Source organism: Pipistrellus hanaki (assembly GCF_964339955.1).
Source record: "Pipistrellus hanaki genome assembly, chromosome: 2".
In the NCBI taxonomy this organism is placed as follows: Eukaryota; Metazoa; Chordata; class Mammalia; order Chiroptera; family Vespertilionidae; genus Pipistrellus; species Pipistrellus hanaki.
The window spans coordinates 126,768,152-126,786,447 of NC_140504.1; the positions used below are offsets into that span (position 1 = coordinate 126,768,152).

An 18,296-nucleotide genomic window follows, 5' to 3' on the forward strand; every position below is an offset into this window, starting at 1 on the left:
ACTGCTGCTCAACCTCACACTTCCCTTGAAGCAAAAATGGTGGTCAAATGTTTATATTTCATTGACTTTCTGGCTAGGATTCAGACTAGATAGAAAGTGAGACGAGATAAAAATTGTGTGAGATTTAAAATGAAGTCTAATTAGTCTATTTCTGATGTTATGAAAACAAATGAGAAAAACATTTGCCAGATAGATGTCAGCCCCATCTGCCCTCGTATAATTGAAGCCAGCGTGTTCAGTGATCTGGCGTTTGATTTAATATTGCTGTTACACAGTTTTTAAACTCCTGAAGAATGCTCTGACATTGTTAACTGAGTTTCCTTATAAAACAAACACATAGTTGAATGATGTATGATTTGCATAGAAAAATGAAATGTTAGCAACATGCATCTCTGTTGGAAGGAAAATAGTTTGTTTGGTGGAATTGTATGATTCCTGTCTTATATACACACATAAAAAGTGATTCTTAGTGTGTTTCTAAATTTGTAAGTTATTTTTAGTCATCTTTTGCATGTCTTTGTGTAGCTATGGGTCTGTGTGCACCTGTGTGCATGTATTTGCATGTCTGTGTCTGCAGGTGTATCTCTGTGTGTTCATACTTCATGTCCATTCATTACAGATAGTAACTCTTGGATGATAACTTGTTTTACATTTTCACACTTAGTATTGAAAAATCAAAATTAAGAAGATCCCAAAGGGAATGTCCATATCTTGATAATTTCTTCATGACTCATAATGTCTAAATTGAGTCTTGGGAGCAGCAGCCAGCAGTAGGGGAGGAAAGGACACAGAGGCTACAGCAAAAAGCAGGGTGCAAGGCAGGAGGCCTGATGGGTCTCACTCCAGGGGACTTGGGCAGGGGGTGCAAGGAGACCACAGTGGAAGCCTAAGGAGGTCGGTGTCAGGCAGAGTCAACCCATCTATTATCAACTCTGTAGTGAGCGCCTCATTATTCGGGTGCTACAGTTGCTGAAATGAGTGTGGAAGTCTCTTTTAATGCTTCATAAAGTCTTTGATGAATAGGCTGGCTTGAATTCAAGATAGTGAATTCTGTTTTTGTTGTTCCTTAGTGAATCTTCAGAATACAATGATGTCCTCAGTCATTTAGCTACAAATTAAGTTTATTCTTCTTCTTTAAAAGCATGTCAGAAACAGCCTGGCCAAGTGGCTCAATTGGTTGAGTGTCATCCTGTATGCCAAAAAGGTTGTGGGTACGACTTCCAGTCAAGGGCATATATTTAGGTTGTGGGATGCCCATACAGGAGGCAACTGATAGATCGATAGGTGTTTCTTTCTCATATCATTGTCTTTCCTTCCCTCCCTCTCTTCCTTCTTCTTCCCCTCCCTCTTTCCCCCTCTTCCTCTCTCAAATCAATGAAAATATCCTCATGTGGCCAAGACTGGTTTGGCTCAATGGATAGAGCGTCGGTTTGGGGACTGAAGGGACCCGGGTTCGATTCCGGTCAAGGGCATGTACCTTGGTTGCGGGCATATCCCCAGTAGGGGGTGTGCAAGAGGCAGCTGATCGATGACTCTCTCTCATTGATGTTTCTAACTCTCTATCTCTCTCCCTTCCTCTCTGTACAAAATCAATAATATATATATTTATTTATATATATATAAAGAAAATATCCTCAGGTGAAGATTTAAAAAAAAAAGTATGTAAAAAAAAACACTGGTGGAAGAGAGAGATCAAATGTATATTAATATTTCTATTATTGTTTTCAGTGACATCATTTTCAAGATTATCAATCAAGACTCTCTTAGTTGCAAGTGACTGAAACTAGCCTCTGGGTGGGGGTGGGGGGGGGAAAGGAATTTGTAGGTTCACATAATTGGGAAGTCTAGGGGATGGAGACAGGAATAGCTAGACCAGAGTTTCCAATGTTGCCCCTCATCTCTCTTCCCCTCTGCTTACAGGTTTGGATCCTACAGTTTTAAAAGAGAGTATTTTTCTTGAGAATTCTAATGAGGTGGAGAACTGTGGTTGGATTAGCATGTGCCAGATGGCTGGCTGGCATTTTGGCCTCTGTAGTACAAGTGGTGAAAAAATTGTAGAAAGAATTATAAAGGGAAAAGTAAAGTCATTCTCTTGCACCCCATTCCTCAACTTGTGGGTTTAAGAGTGTCAGACATTTGGAACAAACAATGTCGCATATCAGCAATGAGCAACAGAGATTGAGGGTATTAGACTGACTCCAATAACCAGAGGAACAGCACTGTGAGTGCTCAATACATGTTAGGTATTTTCCCTAAACCTTTTATGTGCAACACATTTAAAGGACATCAGAATCCTATGAGATAGGGATGAATATTATCTCCACTTTATGGATGAGGAAACTGAGGCATTGGGAGTTGAGAAGACTGCCCAGGGTCACACACACTAGTGCACAGAAGTTTGTTTTCAGTCATATGCTCTTAACCATTATGCTGTACAACACAGCTGCATGGCATAATAATTAGTGATTCAGATCTAATGAATGAATAACTACTGTGTTACAGAAATACTAAGCACATGGTAAAGAAGGGGAGAGGGAAAACTTCATATTTTTTCCTAGTGGCTGGCTCAATAATTTGATGCATCTATCCAGCCCCTAAGGGTCCGGTGGAGTCTACTGAAAGCAGGAATGGATTGACCCGGGTCACATCGAGGTTTACCTGAAAATAATGAATATGGATTCAAGGCCACGCACTAACCAGTCCTTGGGAGTTTGGTGCAGGGATAGCATAGAAGAGCCAGGGGAACAAGAATGGAGTCCACTTCCTGAGAGAATAGATAAAATGCAAACCAGGAACCGCAAATCAGGAACAGTCGAGCCTCTCTGTCTGCTCGCTCTAGGAGCCAGACCTCCTTGGGTGGAACCCTAACCAGAGAAGACAGACAGACACTGAAGTGCCAGGACTAAAGCTGGTGTCAGTGAGGGATGGGTGAGGTGGGAGGTGGGGGAGCTGTGTGTGAGCTTGTCTCCCTTTGCTAATTTTTCTCATTTGTGTTGTTTTAACTTTTGAAATTGTGGTTAAATATACATAGTGTGTCATTCAGTGTGCCGCTCAGTGGCACTAGTACTCTCACAATGTCGTGTAGCCCTCACCACCACCCACAGGCACACCTTGTTTTATTGCCTTTCTCTTTATTGCGCATCACAGATGCTGCAGTCTTTGCAAATTGAAGGCAAGAGCTTCCACCAGCAAAAAGAATTATGACTTGCTTTGTTGTGGTGGTATGGAATTAAAACTGCAATATCTCTGAGGTATGCCTGCTTTCTAGAACTTTTTCCTCATTTCAAATAGAAACTCCCCATTCCGCTTCCCCCAGCCCCTGGTAACCTCTTTTAGTTTCTGTTTCAGTGAATTTGCCTGTACTAGGCACTGCTATAAGTGGAGTCAAACAGTATCTGTCCTATTGTAGCTGACTTCTTTCATTTAGCATAATGTGCTCGTCTGGGTCGCTCATCAGGGTTCATGGAGGTCGTAGCATGTGTTAGAATTCCATTTCTTTGTTAAAGTACAAGACTGGAGAGGCGATGGCATGAGGTGGTCTGGGCTTGCCCTCCGTGCATGGTGGTGGGAGGAAGCAGGACAGGGATATAGCCCTCTTGCCCTCGAAGAAGCTCCGAGTTGCTACCGGCTGCTGCCTTATAATTTTCCAAGTGTTGTGATTGATGGGACAACAGAAAAACCAACTTCTCACCCCGAACCTATCCCCAGATTCCTTCTCCATATTACCTAAAACACAGAGCCTGGGAGATTGACTTGATTTGACAGTGAGGGTGAGGGCAGGGTTGAGGTGGGAAGGCCTGTCAATTATTCACATTTTAATGTGACTCCATGTCATCAGATCATTCTCCAGCACTCCCAGGTGAACTAAGCAAGTGGGAATTCTGGGGTTGGAGTGCCAAGTAGCATAAGGCCGAGGCTTTGGAGCATATGCATGGCAGCTTTTTTGGATATCATCTGAGCTCCCGGCTCCTGGGGAGAAGAGGGGGAGAGAGAGGAATCTGGAATCCAGAGGAGCAGAGGAGCTGGTCTTGCTCTTGCCAGCCTTAGCAGGGACCCGGTGGGACACCTCCATGCCTACCCAGAAGCCGTCATTTCCAACATCTAAGGGCCCCAGCCCACGTGGAGTCTTGAAAAAGGGAATGGGAAGGGCTGTTTTTTGCAGCCTTTTTCCCTCCTTCCTTTCCCGACTTTCTGGTGATGGAGCCACGAAGAAGTTTCCAGCGCTGACGCTGGGTCAGGCAGTAGGAGACAGAAGTCCTTTGTGGAGGCGGTTTATGCTCTTTTCAGCTGTACTCACATGTTCACTTCCCACGCTCAGATCGCGTGGCCATGACTGCAAAGGCTTCCACGTGGGCTTCTGCACGTTGACACTCAGTGTTGTTCTTTCTTAGCTGAGCGCTGGCTTGCTCAGTGGAAGGGTAGCCAACAGTGACTGAACGAAGTACGTGCAGAGTCCGGAGACAGGAAGGAGGTTTCTAGGTCTGTGTTGTTGACCTAATTCTGTATTATGTCTTCAGTGTTGCTGACCTAATTCTGCATTATGTTTTCATTGAATGAGTAGATTATTTTTATATCATTTCCTGGTAAGTGAATTACCTTCAGTACTTTCAATTTTTCCATGTCTCATTTTCTAGCTCCTTACCACATTTTATTTGCACTTGAAAATTCCTTGCTTAGGCTCTTTCTCATTTTTTAAGCCACTGGGAACAATGCCGCCTGCTTAGTATTGGAACGGCAGACTGCTGCTATTATAAACACCCTGATTTATGTGAAGATCAAGTTAAAATTTATTGTCAAGTCTTTAAAGGGGCTATGTCCTTCATATTGTATTTTAATATTAAATGAATTAATTTTTAAAAATATATATTTAATTAATTTCGGAGAGGGAGAGAGAGATAAAAACATCAATGATGAGAGAGAATCATTGATTGGTTGCCTCCTACATGCCCCACATTGGGGATCGAGCCCACAACCCAGACTTGTGCTTGACCGGGAATCAAACCAGGACCTCCTGGTTCATAGGTGGACTCAACCAGTGAGCCTCGCTGGCTGGACTTAACCTACCAATTTAATCTTGTTGCTTTAATCACCCTCCTTAAGTGCTACACATGCACCACTGGATCTGGCTTTCTCTCACTATCTCTGAAATCTGGTTCCTTGTTAAACAAGTTAGACATTTGTTCCCTAAAGTGGTATTCACCGTGTACCGCAGTGCTGGCATTGCTTTTTGTGTTTCAGTTTCAATGAACGCATTTAAACAAATCACTTAAAAAATATGTGTTCTCATTGCGTTTTGATACTGATATTATCTTGATGTTAGGGGTGAACATTGGAGAGACATTTATAAGTTAATGTTCAAACGCATGGCAGTGTGGCTTTCTTGTTTCTAGCACTTGCTCAGTTATGCCAAATATCTGCTGGTATGACATAGTAGAAAGTCTCTTTTTTCCTGTGGAAATCTGATGTTTGTATCCTTTCCCCAGTAGTCAGTACATTTTGAGATTCTCTTCAATCCTAAAGGTTAAATGGGAATAGTGATCCGATTAAACATGGCTTTTTAAAGATGTTTAATAATAAGCTGTCATTGCTTAACAATTATTTTAATACTATTCAGGACATTTCAATAGGAATGATTCTTAAGGCAGTATTAATCTCTTCCTGTCACATGTATTGCAAGCGTTATTGATTTAGTAGTCGTGTGCTGCATAATGATGCTTCAGTCAACGGTGGGCTACATCTCCTCCAGCGGTTCCGTAAGATTGTAGCATAGCTGAAGAATTCCCATTGCCTACTGATGTCAGAGCCATGGTAGTATGGTGTGCGTTGCATTCCTCACATGTTTGTGGTGATGCTGTTGTAAACAAACCCATAAGCTGCCAGTTGTATAAAAGTATAGCACATACAATTAGGCACAATACATACTACTTGATCATGATAATAACTGCTACTGGTTTATGTTTTTACTATACTATATTTTTTATCACTCTTTGACAGTGTACTCTTTTTATTTATAAAAAAAGTTTGCTGTAAAACAGTAGGTTGTGTTACGTCAGCAGCAGCTGCCACATACATCTTTCCTGAGTCTCTTGAATGCATTATTTTCTCTTGTGCTCAATTTAACCTCATGTTGTTTTGTACCATAACATGCTGTACAGTCTTGTAGCTTAGGTCCTAGGCCAATAGGCTGCACCATACAGCTTATGGTGTGTGGTGGGCTATACCATCTACATTTGTGTAAATGCACTCTTTGATATTCACACAACGAAAACACTTAATGCATTTCTCAGGTTACATCCCTGTCGTTAAATGGCACCTGACTGTTTATGAATGTGAAACCTATGTTAAATGTAAATACATTTATTTATTAACCCTTTAAGGAATATTTCCTCCTAATCCATAAAAAGAATATATTTATTTGATAAGAAGTGACAAAATTTATATTTTATAAGAAATATTTTAAAGTTATTTAATGTCAGGAGGTTTTTGCACATTAAATATGCAATATAATATTTATGTTTCCTCTTTCTGTTTCTGAAAAGAAAAATGACTTCAGTGGAGAAGGCAGGAAAGGTTTTTGGTCTCTCCTGGAGTCTGATTGTTCCTTTACTGTGGCTGTATTATCTGCATAGATTGCTGTAATTATATAGTTCATCTTTTCAGCAGCCTCAACTAATTCAGTTTAAAATCGGATTAAAACAAAACAAAACTTTCTTTTTCTTGTGTGTCCAAGCCCATAATTTAGACTGTTCTGAACTTTTAAAAGAATGCTTAGCTAGTTCTTTCTCCAACCACAATTTGATTTAATTTCCTTAAAAAGCAAGAAAATTGTGCCACATGCAAAGGTCCTAGAGTTAGTTGTTTAGGAGCTGATTCAGATGATGGGGGAATTAAGTGGACCACCATGTACTATTTTCTTTTGTAAGTACAGTGAACCCTTGAACAACATGGGGGTTAGGAGCTCTGACCTCCCACACAGTCAAAAATTCACTTCAAACTTTTGACTCCCCCAAAACTTAAATGCTAATAGCCTACAGTTAAGCCTTACCGTAACATAAACAGTCGATTAACACATATTTTGCATTAAGTACTCTATTTTTACAACAAATAAGCTAAAGAAAAGAAAATGCATAAGAAAGAGAAAGCATTTATTGAAAAAACCCCATGTATAAGTGGACCTGCACAGTTCAAACCCGTGTTGTTCAAGGGCCAGATGTCGTGAAGACAATTAGGGCTGGGAAACCAGGGGTGAGTCTTAACTAACTCAGAGGAACAGTTTCAAGAGTGGGATTCTCCTTTGTGACCTTAGCATTTCAGTGGGTCTTTGTGTTTGGATGGACTCTTTCCCTTCCCCTGTCCCCTTTCGTTAAAGAAAAAATACAAGTACTAAAAAGGTGGTAATGTTTGCATGCCCTCTGGGCTTTGGAAAGACATTTTCTTTGGGTTTAGCTCACTGGGTCCATCTAGTTCTGCTGTGTTTTTCATACTGTATGCAATGGGAAAATTTCAAGTGGAATGAAGCACACAGAGGTATTAAATTATCTCAAGTTCTTGAGTTATTTCAGCTGCAGTTTCTATTCCTTCTGCTACTTAGAAAATAAGGGGTGGGTGGGGGCGGGGCTTTGGAAGTAGGGATTCCCCAGGCTAAAAAAGCTCCACGTCCTGCAAACTCAACTCTCTTCCACTTCCCCAGACAAGTTCAACACCTGATGTGTGATTTGGTTAGTGCTGAAAGGAGGGGCTTCAGCTGAAGCAATTGTGAAAGGGAAACTGCTAGTTCCACAGGAGAGCAAAAGGAGAACAGGACCAAGTCAACCAGGAGATTCCTAAAGAACAGAGAAACAAGGGGTTGGTTTAGCTATGTATATGATGTGTAAAAGAGGAACTTGGGAGTGGTGATAAAGACAAGAACCATTGGTATTGGATAAACCTAGTTCAAAATCTGGCTCAGCCATTGAGTAGGTGACCTTGATCTAACTGAGGGGTTTTCATCTGTAAAGATAATAATATACATGCTGTTTAGGGGATATTGTGGGACTAACATACCTATTGTGATACCCAGCACAAGGTAAGTCCTCTGTAAATGAGTTGTTTTTTTCCATAAATGTATTGTCTCACAAATATTTTGTCATGAGTGTACCAAGAGAAGTAGATATTACAAATTTCTTTGTGTCTGCCTCGTTGGAATAAGAATGATGGGACTTGTCTTCAGTATTAAAGGTACTCATGTACAAGGTAAATTGACATGGCATTCATAAGTACTGATGCAACTGTAGGCAATTTTCCTGCCTCTTGCCTGGTGAACTCTTGTTTGTCCTTTAAACCTACCTCTTTATCACCTTCCCTGATCCTCCAGATCGCTCTTTCTTCTTTGTACCAGGGCTTCAACCAGTATTCTGTTGTCACCTTCAGCTCAGGGATCCTGCAGTCTCACCTTTTGGACTGAGAGCCTTTTGAAACAGGAATTGTTTTATTCATCCTTACTTCCCTCCTCCTAGTCCCCAATCCCCCTCTGTCTACTACAGGTATAGAGGTAACTATGACTTGGATTTGAAATAGATTGGATTTAATTAAATCAAATACCTGAATAGAATACAGGGCCATGCAGAATATTTGGGGCTCACAAGACTGCTAGCTAAGTCTGTGAGGTGTCTCCTTGTATAGCCTTTTATTTTTTTTATTTTCTATTTTTTTTTTATTCCAGGGCCCCAATCTTGGCTTAGCACCAGGTTGCTCATCTCATTTGTGGCTGCTCAGGACTGCAGTTGTTAATACAGATGAACCATGTGGTGTGCGTCAGCTGCCAACAGATGTCAGGTTTCCTGAGGTTTTACAAGGGGATTGGCTGTTCTTTGCAATAAGAACAGCCACGTGGTTCAGCCTACTGGAATGAAGGCAAGATTGCCAAGGTGACAGTAGGGAATACAGACTTAGATACAAGTTTAGGAATTGTGCTCAGGTGTCATGGTTTTCCTGGTGAGACTGTTTGAGTTTTTAACCTGTCAATCGGGGTATCTCTCTATTTGTAGCCTCTCTTGAGGCACAGGTTTACTTTTGTGTCCTTCAGTTCTCCTGTTTTAAGAAAATGAGAATAACTTATTCCATTTATGGTGGCAGTAAAAAATAACACTGACAGTTGCATCTTGAAATATGAAAAATATCTATGTTTGAGCCTTTCTTATATACAAAATTTTTATGTAATGCCCATAGATTGCAATTGAAGTATAGATTATTTTCTAGTACTTTGGTATTCTTGAGAGGATGGGATAGTTTAAATATTTGTTTCTACAATGGGAGAACTTCTGTGCTGGAGACACCCTTATGGGGCAGGACTTGCTTCAGTGGGGCTTTGGTGCTCACTGAGTCTGCCCCCTGAGTGTGTCCCTTATGGATGTGACAAGTTGTAATCTGGATGGTCCCACTCTGACCACTGGATACACTGGCTCTTGGATCTCCAAGGAGGTGCAAAGTCAGCCACTGCCTGAAGCCATCCAGCAGTAACTACAGAGAAATATGCAGATTCCTCCTCTTTGTTTTGGGTTTGGAGGTGCCCATATGAGGCCCAGCTGTGAAGCAGTGCAAGCTGCTGTGGAGGCTTGGGCCTTCTTTTGGAAGCTTTGGGGCTTTCTGACCCAGCTGCAGTTTTAGATTGCAAATGGCCAGTCCATTCACATGCAAAAGCCTCTGCACACAGCTTGAGTGGGGTTGTAAATTGAGTGGGGCAGAGTAAACAGCAATGGCTGCCTGTCAGCCCTGCCCTGAAGAAGCCCCTGGGTCTCTGTGTCCCATGGCACCGAACTCTACTTTTTGTTGGGTGACAGTAATTGTTAATCATATATGCTTGTCCATCAGCCAAAGCGTATGTCACTTTCCCAGATAAAACAAAGACATATATCCTGAAGACATTTAAAGAGAGCAAGCAATGGTGTGAATAAGCAGGCTAGTTGGGGAAGGTCACATGGTATTTCTGGAGAAGGAATTCTGACTTCTGCATTAGAATAATTATAAATCCTGGCTCCAAACTATATTAGCTAGGTGAACTTGGGCAAATGACTGACCTCTATGAGACTTTGTTTTCTCATCTCAAAAACGGGGATAATTCCAATTGGCAGGGCTATTAATTTGGATTAGATGGAATAACAGATGGTAGTAATGCTTAGCACATAGTGGGCTCCATTAATTGGCAGGTGTAATGTAATACTTTGACCATTTTCGGCTTCTCTGAAGCCTCATTCTTACGTGTGAGTTTCTGCCTGGATAGCTGATACAAAGCACAGGTTTTCCTTAGAGTTAGTAGGAAAACTCTTTCGATTGAAAATGGTACTCAGATATTTGGAAATTATTAGTCAGGATTATAGTTTTATTGTTTGCTTTGTGTAGTTGTTTTATTAATCTTAAATCATCTCCCTTTGAATTTATTGGTGTCTCTTCCAGTAGATGTGATGCTGATCTCTGAGTAATTGGAAGGTTAAAGAGATGATGCATTTAGTTGTAGGCCAGAGCATCTCTCTGAAAGAGGGCCAAAGTTTGCCTCGTGAATACGGGGGTGATTTTATGTAGGGTTATAATAATGGTAAGAAAATATTTTGGATGAGTCTCTGCTATTGACATATACATGTCTGCTGATTAACCCAAGACAGGCAGGTAATTATAGCTTGAACATATGTTAAAATGATAAGTCTCAGGATTTTCAACTTGAGAGGGAGAAAAAGGCTATTACTTTCCCTTATCTGAAAAACCCCAATTGAAATATCGAGGCGCTTTAATAGCCTTTGATAAAAAAGAACCCCAAGACTGAACTATTTATTAATCCAATGTGTTTAATTTCTTTGGGCTAAGGAAAAAAATTATTTTTTCCTTAAAAAAGTAATTTCCACATTAAACGAAACACTTAGACTCTGGTGTCTATTTTTGGTGAATGAATACGAGAGCTGGGAAAACCCCTTAATTTGCCTTTACGTCTGTTTCTTTCTTATGAAATGAGGGATTTGGACCAGGCCTCAGATTTGCTCTGTCCTGTGTGCTCAGATTTGTAATGAAAATCCTAATGATTGAGTGACTGTTGAACACCTGTCAGTCACTCCTGTCAATTATTCCATACCCTTTAAGTGAAGGTTCACTGGCCTCTAGAAGACTGTTGCTTAAACTTTGATAAATGGGAAGAAAAGGCAGCAGGAGAGTTTTGATTTTGCACTCATTCTTTTTACCCCCATCCTCCCTTACCAACCAGCAAGCCACTACTGCTTCTTGGAAGTTAAACAAATGCTTGTTTTCAGTTGAATTTTTCTGGGTGGCTTCTCACAGTTGTGCTTTGCTCTGATAGAATGTGCTGTTAAAAACTTTCCTTTCTCTCTGAAAATTCTTAGACTGTGTCTAATGGCAGCCAAGCCACACTGTTTTCTGTAGGTTTGTTACTAATTTGACTCACAAAGCTTAAAAATGTAAAGCTCAAGTAAACTGGCATTCATTAAAAATATATATATGTTTTTTTATTGATTTCAGAGAGGAAGAGTGAGGGAGAGATAGAAACATCAACAATCAGAGAGAATCATTGATTGGCTGTCTCCTGCACAACCCACACTAAGGATTGAGCTCACTACCCAGGCATATGCCTTGACTGGGAATTGAACCATGACCTCCTGGTTCATAGGTCAATGCTCAACCACTGAGCCACACTAATCAGGCCTGGCATTCTTTTCTTTTTCTTTTCTTTTTTTTTTTAAAAAAATATATTTTATTGACTTTTTACAGAGAGGAAGGGAGAAAGATAGAGAGCTAGAAACATTGATGAGAAAGAAACATCACACCTCCTGCACACTCCCCACCAGGGATGTGCCCACAACCAATGCACATGCTTTTGATAGGAATCAAACCTGTGACCTTTCAGTCTGCAGACTGACGCTCTATCCACTGAGCCAAACCAGTTTTGGCTGGCATTCATTTTTTAAGTGACCTTTTAAGTTTATACTTTCTACCAAATTTGACTTCTCTTCTAATCTTTAAATTTCACTGTATTTTTACTAGATATTTTAGTGGTAACTGAGAGAAACATTTATGTTACTCCTTCCAAGAGCTTACTATTAGTTATCATGTAATTACATTTTACCAGTTTACCAAGTGCATCATTCATTCTTAACCAATGTAAGTCTCACAACATGTTTATAAAGTTCAGCATGTTATAATTATCAACTGTTTGTCGGGTAGGAAACTGAGGTGTAGGAAGGTTAAATAACTCGCTGGGGCCCTAGCTGGTTTGGCTCAGTGGATGGAGCATCAGCCTGCGGACTGAAGGGTCCTGGGTTTGATTCTGGTCAGGGGCACATGCCCTGGTTATGGCTTGATCCCCAGTAGGGGGCATGCAGGAGGCAGTCAATCAATGATTCTCTCGTCATTGATGTTTCTCTCTCTCTCTTCTCTTCCTTCATCTCTGAAATCAATTATATATATTAAAACTCACTGGGTATGATGATAGGGAAACCCACAGTCTGAATTCAACTTCCATTGTCTTTCTACTTCACCTCAAATGAGCAAGCCTGCTGTAACACACCCCTTCTTGCAATTGAAAACATTTTCAGAAGAGGAACATCAAAGAATGAGTTTGTATAGGTTGACTTTTACTTACTGTGACACTTTAATAAATGGATTTCCTCCCTTCCTGAAAATACTATGTAGGTCACTCCACATTCTTTCCTAAAGCAGGCCCTATGAAATAAATAGGATACATATTGAATTAAAAATTTCAAAATGTCAATTTAGGATTTCATAGGCCACAGTCAATTCCCTTGTTCCACAATTAAATGAGGGCCTATTCTACTCGGGGCAGGGAACACAGCAGTGAATGGAAGAGACAAACGCTCTGGAGCTTGTGGAGCTAGCACTCGAAGGGACTGGGGTAAGCAGACAGATCCTACAAGTAAACAAGTAACAACCTAGTGTGCTACCAGATGGGAATATGTGCTATGGAGAAAGAAAAAGGACTGCGGGGTTTTAGAGTGTCCTTGAAAAGATGACATGTAAGCGTAGACCCAAAGGAGGGAGGTGAAGGGGGAGCCTTTGGATGAATTGGGGAGGAAGGCTCCTGGCAGGAGAAACAGCAAGTTCAAAGGCCTGGGTTGGGCACACTCCTGGCACAGTCAATGAAACCTTTATAAGTGTGGAAAAGAACTAATGTGACAATTATATTAGAAATGTCAGCATATATTAAACAGACATCTGGATGGGTAGGCTTTTTGTGTCATAATAATCTATGCTAATAATAGAGGGATATGCAAATCATCCACAACTAAATAGCAGGCTGTGTGAGGCGACCAGACTGGCAAGGGGATTAGTGAGGGATGATAAAATGACTGAACAGCAGGGTGTGTGGGGCAACCAGGCTAGCAGGGGGGGAAGTTGGGGGTGACCAGGCTGGCATGGGGGGCAGTTAGGGGCAATCAGGCAGGCAGGCAGGTGAGCAGTTAGGAGCCAGTGGTCCCGGATTATGAGAAGGATGTCCGACTGACAGTTTAGGCCTGATCCTTGGATTGGAGGGGTCCCAGATTGGAGAGGGTGTTTGAACCCCCCCAAGCATGAATTTTGTGCACTGGGCCTCTAGTATTTCATAACGCTTTTAGTGCTAAATAGTGAAAATGATAACCCCCCTAACTCTTTACATAAAAATTAGCATTGTTGTTGATTTTGTCAACTCTTGTAGCAATTCTGTTTTCAAGAAACTTTTCTTTAGTATATTATTTTTCTGTATAGGGAATATATTAATAAAATATAAAATTCAAGGCATACATAAGGATGTATTAAGTTAAAAGAGTCCCTTTGTACCATAGAAAACTAGTTATCCTAGAAGGCAAGGATATTATCACTTTTTTTTTCTGTGCCTAGAGAAAATATAAGCCCATAGATGGAAATATAGCACAGAGGTTGGGAGCACTAGCTTTGGAGTCAGACCGCCTGCATTTCAGTCTTAGTTTTGGTACTTGCGACCTGTATGACCTTTAGGCAAGTAGTCAAATGTCTAAATGCCTTCATTTCTTCACCTGAAAAAATGTATAGTGTGTGTGTCCATGACAATTTGGATTATATCTGATTTTGGATTAGATGAAATCATATACATAAAGCCCCTAGCCTCGCACTTGGTAACATGGTGGGGATACAATAAACATTAGCGCTCTTGATCCTTGCTGTATTCTTTTTCTGGTAACAGGTAATGTGTAGGCAAGTTCTTCAACTTACGTTTGGTAAGCACCACAATAGTGTGATTGGTCCCACTGTTAGGCTTGTTCTGAGGACTAAATGAGATTATATATATATATATATTAGCGCAGTTTCTTGTGAATAAGTTCTCTATTAATGTTAGCTATTATCACCATATTAGATCTCATAGGAAGCTTTTAAGGTAATCCCATTATACAGATGAGGAAAATGAGTCTTGGAAAGGTCAAAACATTCTCTAGGAAACCACAGTTAGTATGTGAAGGTAAAGAATTCTAATACCATATTCTGGGGATTACTAGATGAGTGTCATTAAAATAGCTCTCCTATTTTTTTAAGAAAATATATTTTTAAATTGATTTCAGAGAGGAAGGGTGATGTAGAAACATCAATGATGAGAGAGAATCATTGATCAGCTGCCTCCTGCACATCCCACATTAGGGATCGAACCGGCAACCCAGGAATGTGTGCTGACTTGGAATTTGAACTGTGACCTCCTGGTTCATAGGTCAATGCTTAACCACTGAGTCACACCAGCTGGGCCTATATGTCTTTCTTTCAATGTAAGTGCCAGATGAATGTAAATGTAGAAATATCTGTAGGTGTTGCTTGAGAACCTGATCAAGTTCAATTCTTTTATTTTTGTATGGTTTTATCCAAGGATATTTAATAAAGGCACATAATTTTGTTTTCTTTGTTCATTAGGCAACTCCAATTCTTCTAACCAATGTTTATGAAGCATTTGTTATGTTCCAGGCAGTATATTAAGCTCAGTAGGTGAAAAACTAGACAAAGTCCCTACACATAGCTGAAGATTACAGTTAAGTGAGAGACGTAGACAAGATCTGCAAAGTACCGAGTGCTATTTGCTCTTACAGAGATTTGTCGAATTTGGGGAAAGGTTGATTTCCTTAATACAATAGATGTTTTCAAAAACATTTTTAGAGGTTTGTTGCTCATGGGCATACATCAAATCATTCTTAGAAACAATAGGCTTGTTTTTGATTTGGTATGCCTGGAAAGGTGCTGCGCATTTGGTGGTATTGTTTGCTTTCAAGGTTCAGAGGACTGCAAGCAGGTATTGCATTGTTTGCCACCAGAGAAGTCATTATCAGTGTAGCACATCAAGCAGATTATGACTTTATAATGTACAAAGAGAAAACAATAGCTATGGGTTTAAATGGAGTGTATTAAAGGTGGGAAATGTGAGTACAGTCTGCCTTGGAGCGATGTTAAATTATAAATGCTGTCAGCTATTATATCTTGGATGGAAGAAGTGAAAAACCTCGACCTATTCATTCTGGTTGGCCTGATTTATGTGGTCTACTCAGCCCTAGAGGCACATGGGGAACAAAACACATAGCTGAAGATTTTAAAAATAATAAACTCTTCAATCAGCTATAATCAGACTTTTTTTTTAATGCTTGTTTTGTCAAATTTGGTGATAACTCATAGCAGGAGCACAATAAAGGAAGTATAGAATGATTTTAAGTATTTATTAGTCTTATTATTTGCTAGAGGCCCGGTTAAAAAAAAAGTGCTTTGAAGGGGAGTGGTGGTCCCTTCAGCCCAGCCTGCACCCTCTCTAATCCAGGATCCCATGGAGTCAGACATCCTTCTCACAATCCAGCAGTCAGACATCCTAAACCAGCAGTCAGACATCCCTCTCACAATCCTGAACTGATGGCTCCTAATTGCTCACCTGCCTGCCTGCCTGGTCACCCCTAACTGTCCACCCCCCCCCCACTGGCCTGATCACCCCTCACTGCCTCTGTGTGCTGGCCTGATCACCCCTAACTGCCCCCTGCTGCTGGCCAGGTCGCCCCCAACTGCTCCCCAACTGGCCTAGTTGTCTTTCAGTGCCCCCCTGCCATCTTGGTTATCCCTAACTGCTCCCCCCAATGGCCTGGTCATCTCTTTTGCTCCCCATGCCAGCCTGGTTACCCCAACTGCCCCCTGCCATCCTGGTCATCCCTAATTGCTCCCCCCACTGGCCTGGTCATCTCTTCTGCTTCCCATGCCGGCCTGGTTGCCCCCAACTGCTTTCCTCTTCCAGCCTGGTTGCCCCCAACTGCCCCCCTCTCCTTGCTGGCCTGGTTGCCCCATGCAGCCTGCTTGTTTAGTCATTTGGTTGTCCCTCACTAACCCCCCCCTGCTGTCCTGGTTGTAGGTAGCCATTTTGTGAGGGCATGAGGATTAATTTACATATTACCTCTTTATTCTATAGGATTGCCTTCAGGGAAAATCATTGCATGTGTTTCCTTTTGTGCATCGATCCTTCTTTTAGACTTTATTACACTCTGCCTCCTTATCTACTCTCCTCACTCCTGTGGTCTTGCTACTCTCAGTACCTAATTCACCTGTTCTTGATCTTGTATGGGAACACATCTCTCATAGAAATCCTCTCTTTTCCACCTTGCTTCAGTTAAGAGTGGGATTCACTTGCATAATTTTGCCTGCCTTTCAGTTCCAGTTAATGCCTTTGGACATAAAGCAGCTCGTAGTCCACATGGAAAGACCGAATAGCTCATATTCTAGGCTCAGCACTGTTAATCCTGAACGATTATGCTGCTGGGGCAAGTTCTCTGCCAGCAAGTCTAGACCTCCCCTTTCAGCCTCTCTGTCTGTATATCTTAGTCTCTGGTTTCTCTTAGACCCTTTCCTTAGCTGGTCAGCATAGAGTTCCAATATTAGTAAGGCTTATTATGCCCTGTGACCTGGCAAATAGCAGTAGACCTCTGGTACTCGGGAGGCAAGGCATATTTCCCGGTGGCTCTTCTTAGACGGATGCTCTAAACAAGTTAGAGATGGAGAAAAGGTGGTGTTCAGCAGCCAGTCACCATTTCTTCTCCCCAAAACATAGGCAGTCTCTCTTGGCCATTTGCCAAATGCTTAAGGTTCTTGGAATGCAAGGCATTGGATTTGCAACCCACTTCTCCCTTCTTACCACTAGTCAGGGAAAAGCCAAGGGCAGGACAAAAGGAGTGGCTTTGTTTTTCTGCAGAAGTGGGAGATGTTGGCTTGCCTTTAAAGGTAGTGTCACATCATGTCACTCCTCCGAGGGGGTGGACCTCTGCCATTTGTCCTGACGTGTTAAGATTTGCCCTGAGAAGCACTGTGTCTGAATGAAACTCCTGTCCCTTCCTGAGACCTCGGGGAGCCCCGGCCTTTCTCTGAGTTAAGATCTTCATGGCTCCCCCTCCTTCAAAAATCCTTCCACAGCCAGCCTCAGTCACTCTCCACCCCGCCTCCTTTCTCCCCAACATGCATCCCCATAACTGGCTCTTCAGCATCCAGCCTGCCAAATCCAAGGAAGGTTTCTTTGGCTACTTTATTTTACTTTATTTTTTTCCCCACAATGCTCTACCACTGTTAACTCTTCATCACTGAGTAAAGCAGTATAGTGTGTCCACGACAATTTGGATTATATCTGATTTTGGATTAGATGAAATCATATACATAAAGCCCCTAGCCTCGCACTTGGTAACATGATGGGGATACAATAAACATTAGCTCTCTTGATCCTTGCTGTATTCTTTTTCCGGTAACAGGTAATGTGTAGGCAAGTTCTTCAACTTACGTTTGGTAAGCACCACAATAGTGTGATTGGTCCCACTGTTAGGGTCCAAATTCATCATCTAAGTGACTATCATTCGTAGGCAATTTGCTTAACCTCTGTGCCTCTGCTTCTTTATCGATGGAGTTAGCACTAAGAGTCTTTATTCATAACATGGCTGTGAACATTAGATTAGGTATTACATTAGGTACGGACCTGGTAAGGACCCTGTGCCTGGAACATAATGCATGGGTTGGAGGCTCCACAACTGGAGTGAAAAGGTCATTGGAGGAGCCTTGCTGGGGATGGGAGTTTCTGACTCAGTGAGACAGACACATTTCTCAGATGCCATTGTAAGGATCACCAGGGGCACTTGTTAGACACACAATCTCTAAAACCTTGCTCTAGGCAGAGCTGCTGAACAGAATCAGGGAGGACCTTGGAGATGGCTAACAGCCCAGACAAATAGTACCACCTGGAAACACTAAAAACGCCGTCACTCAGGAAACCTGAAGAAACACGGCGGCCCTGGCCGCAT

At 41.6% G+C, this 18,296-nt stretch overlaps 2 protein-coding genes and 1 long non-coding RNA gene across 7 annotated transcripts in view; 1 reads left to right on the top strand and 2 right to left on the bottom strand.

Moving 5' to 3' along the window:
- The window catches only part of LOC311616863, a 569,237-nt gene that overhangs the window by 89,935 nt on the left and 461,006 nt on the right, over positions 1-18,296 (bottom strand). The gene's annotated exons all lie outside the window — the stretch shown is intronic.
- Positions 1-18,296, top strand: part of RNF144B (ring finger protein 144B) — a 167,995-nt gene that overhangs the window by 47,317 nt on the left and 102,382 nt on the right. The gene's annotated exons all lie outside the window — the stretch shown is intronic.
- Positions 1-18,296, bottom strand: part of LOC311617436 (annexin A2-like) — a gene marked incomplete at its 5' end in the record, with an annotated part of 46,375 nt that overhangs the window by 10,812 nt on the left and 17,267 nt on the right.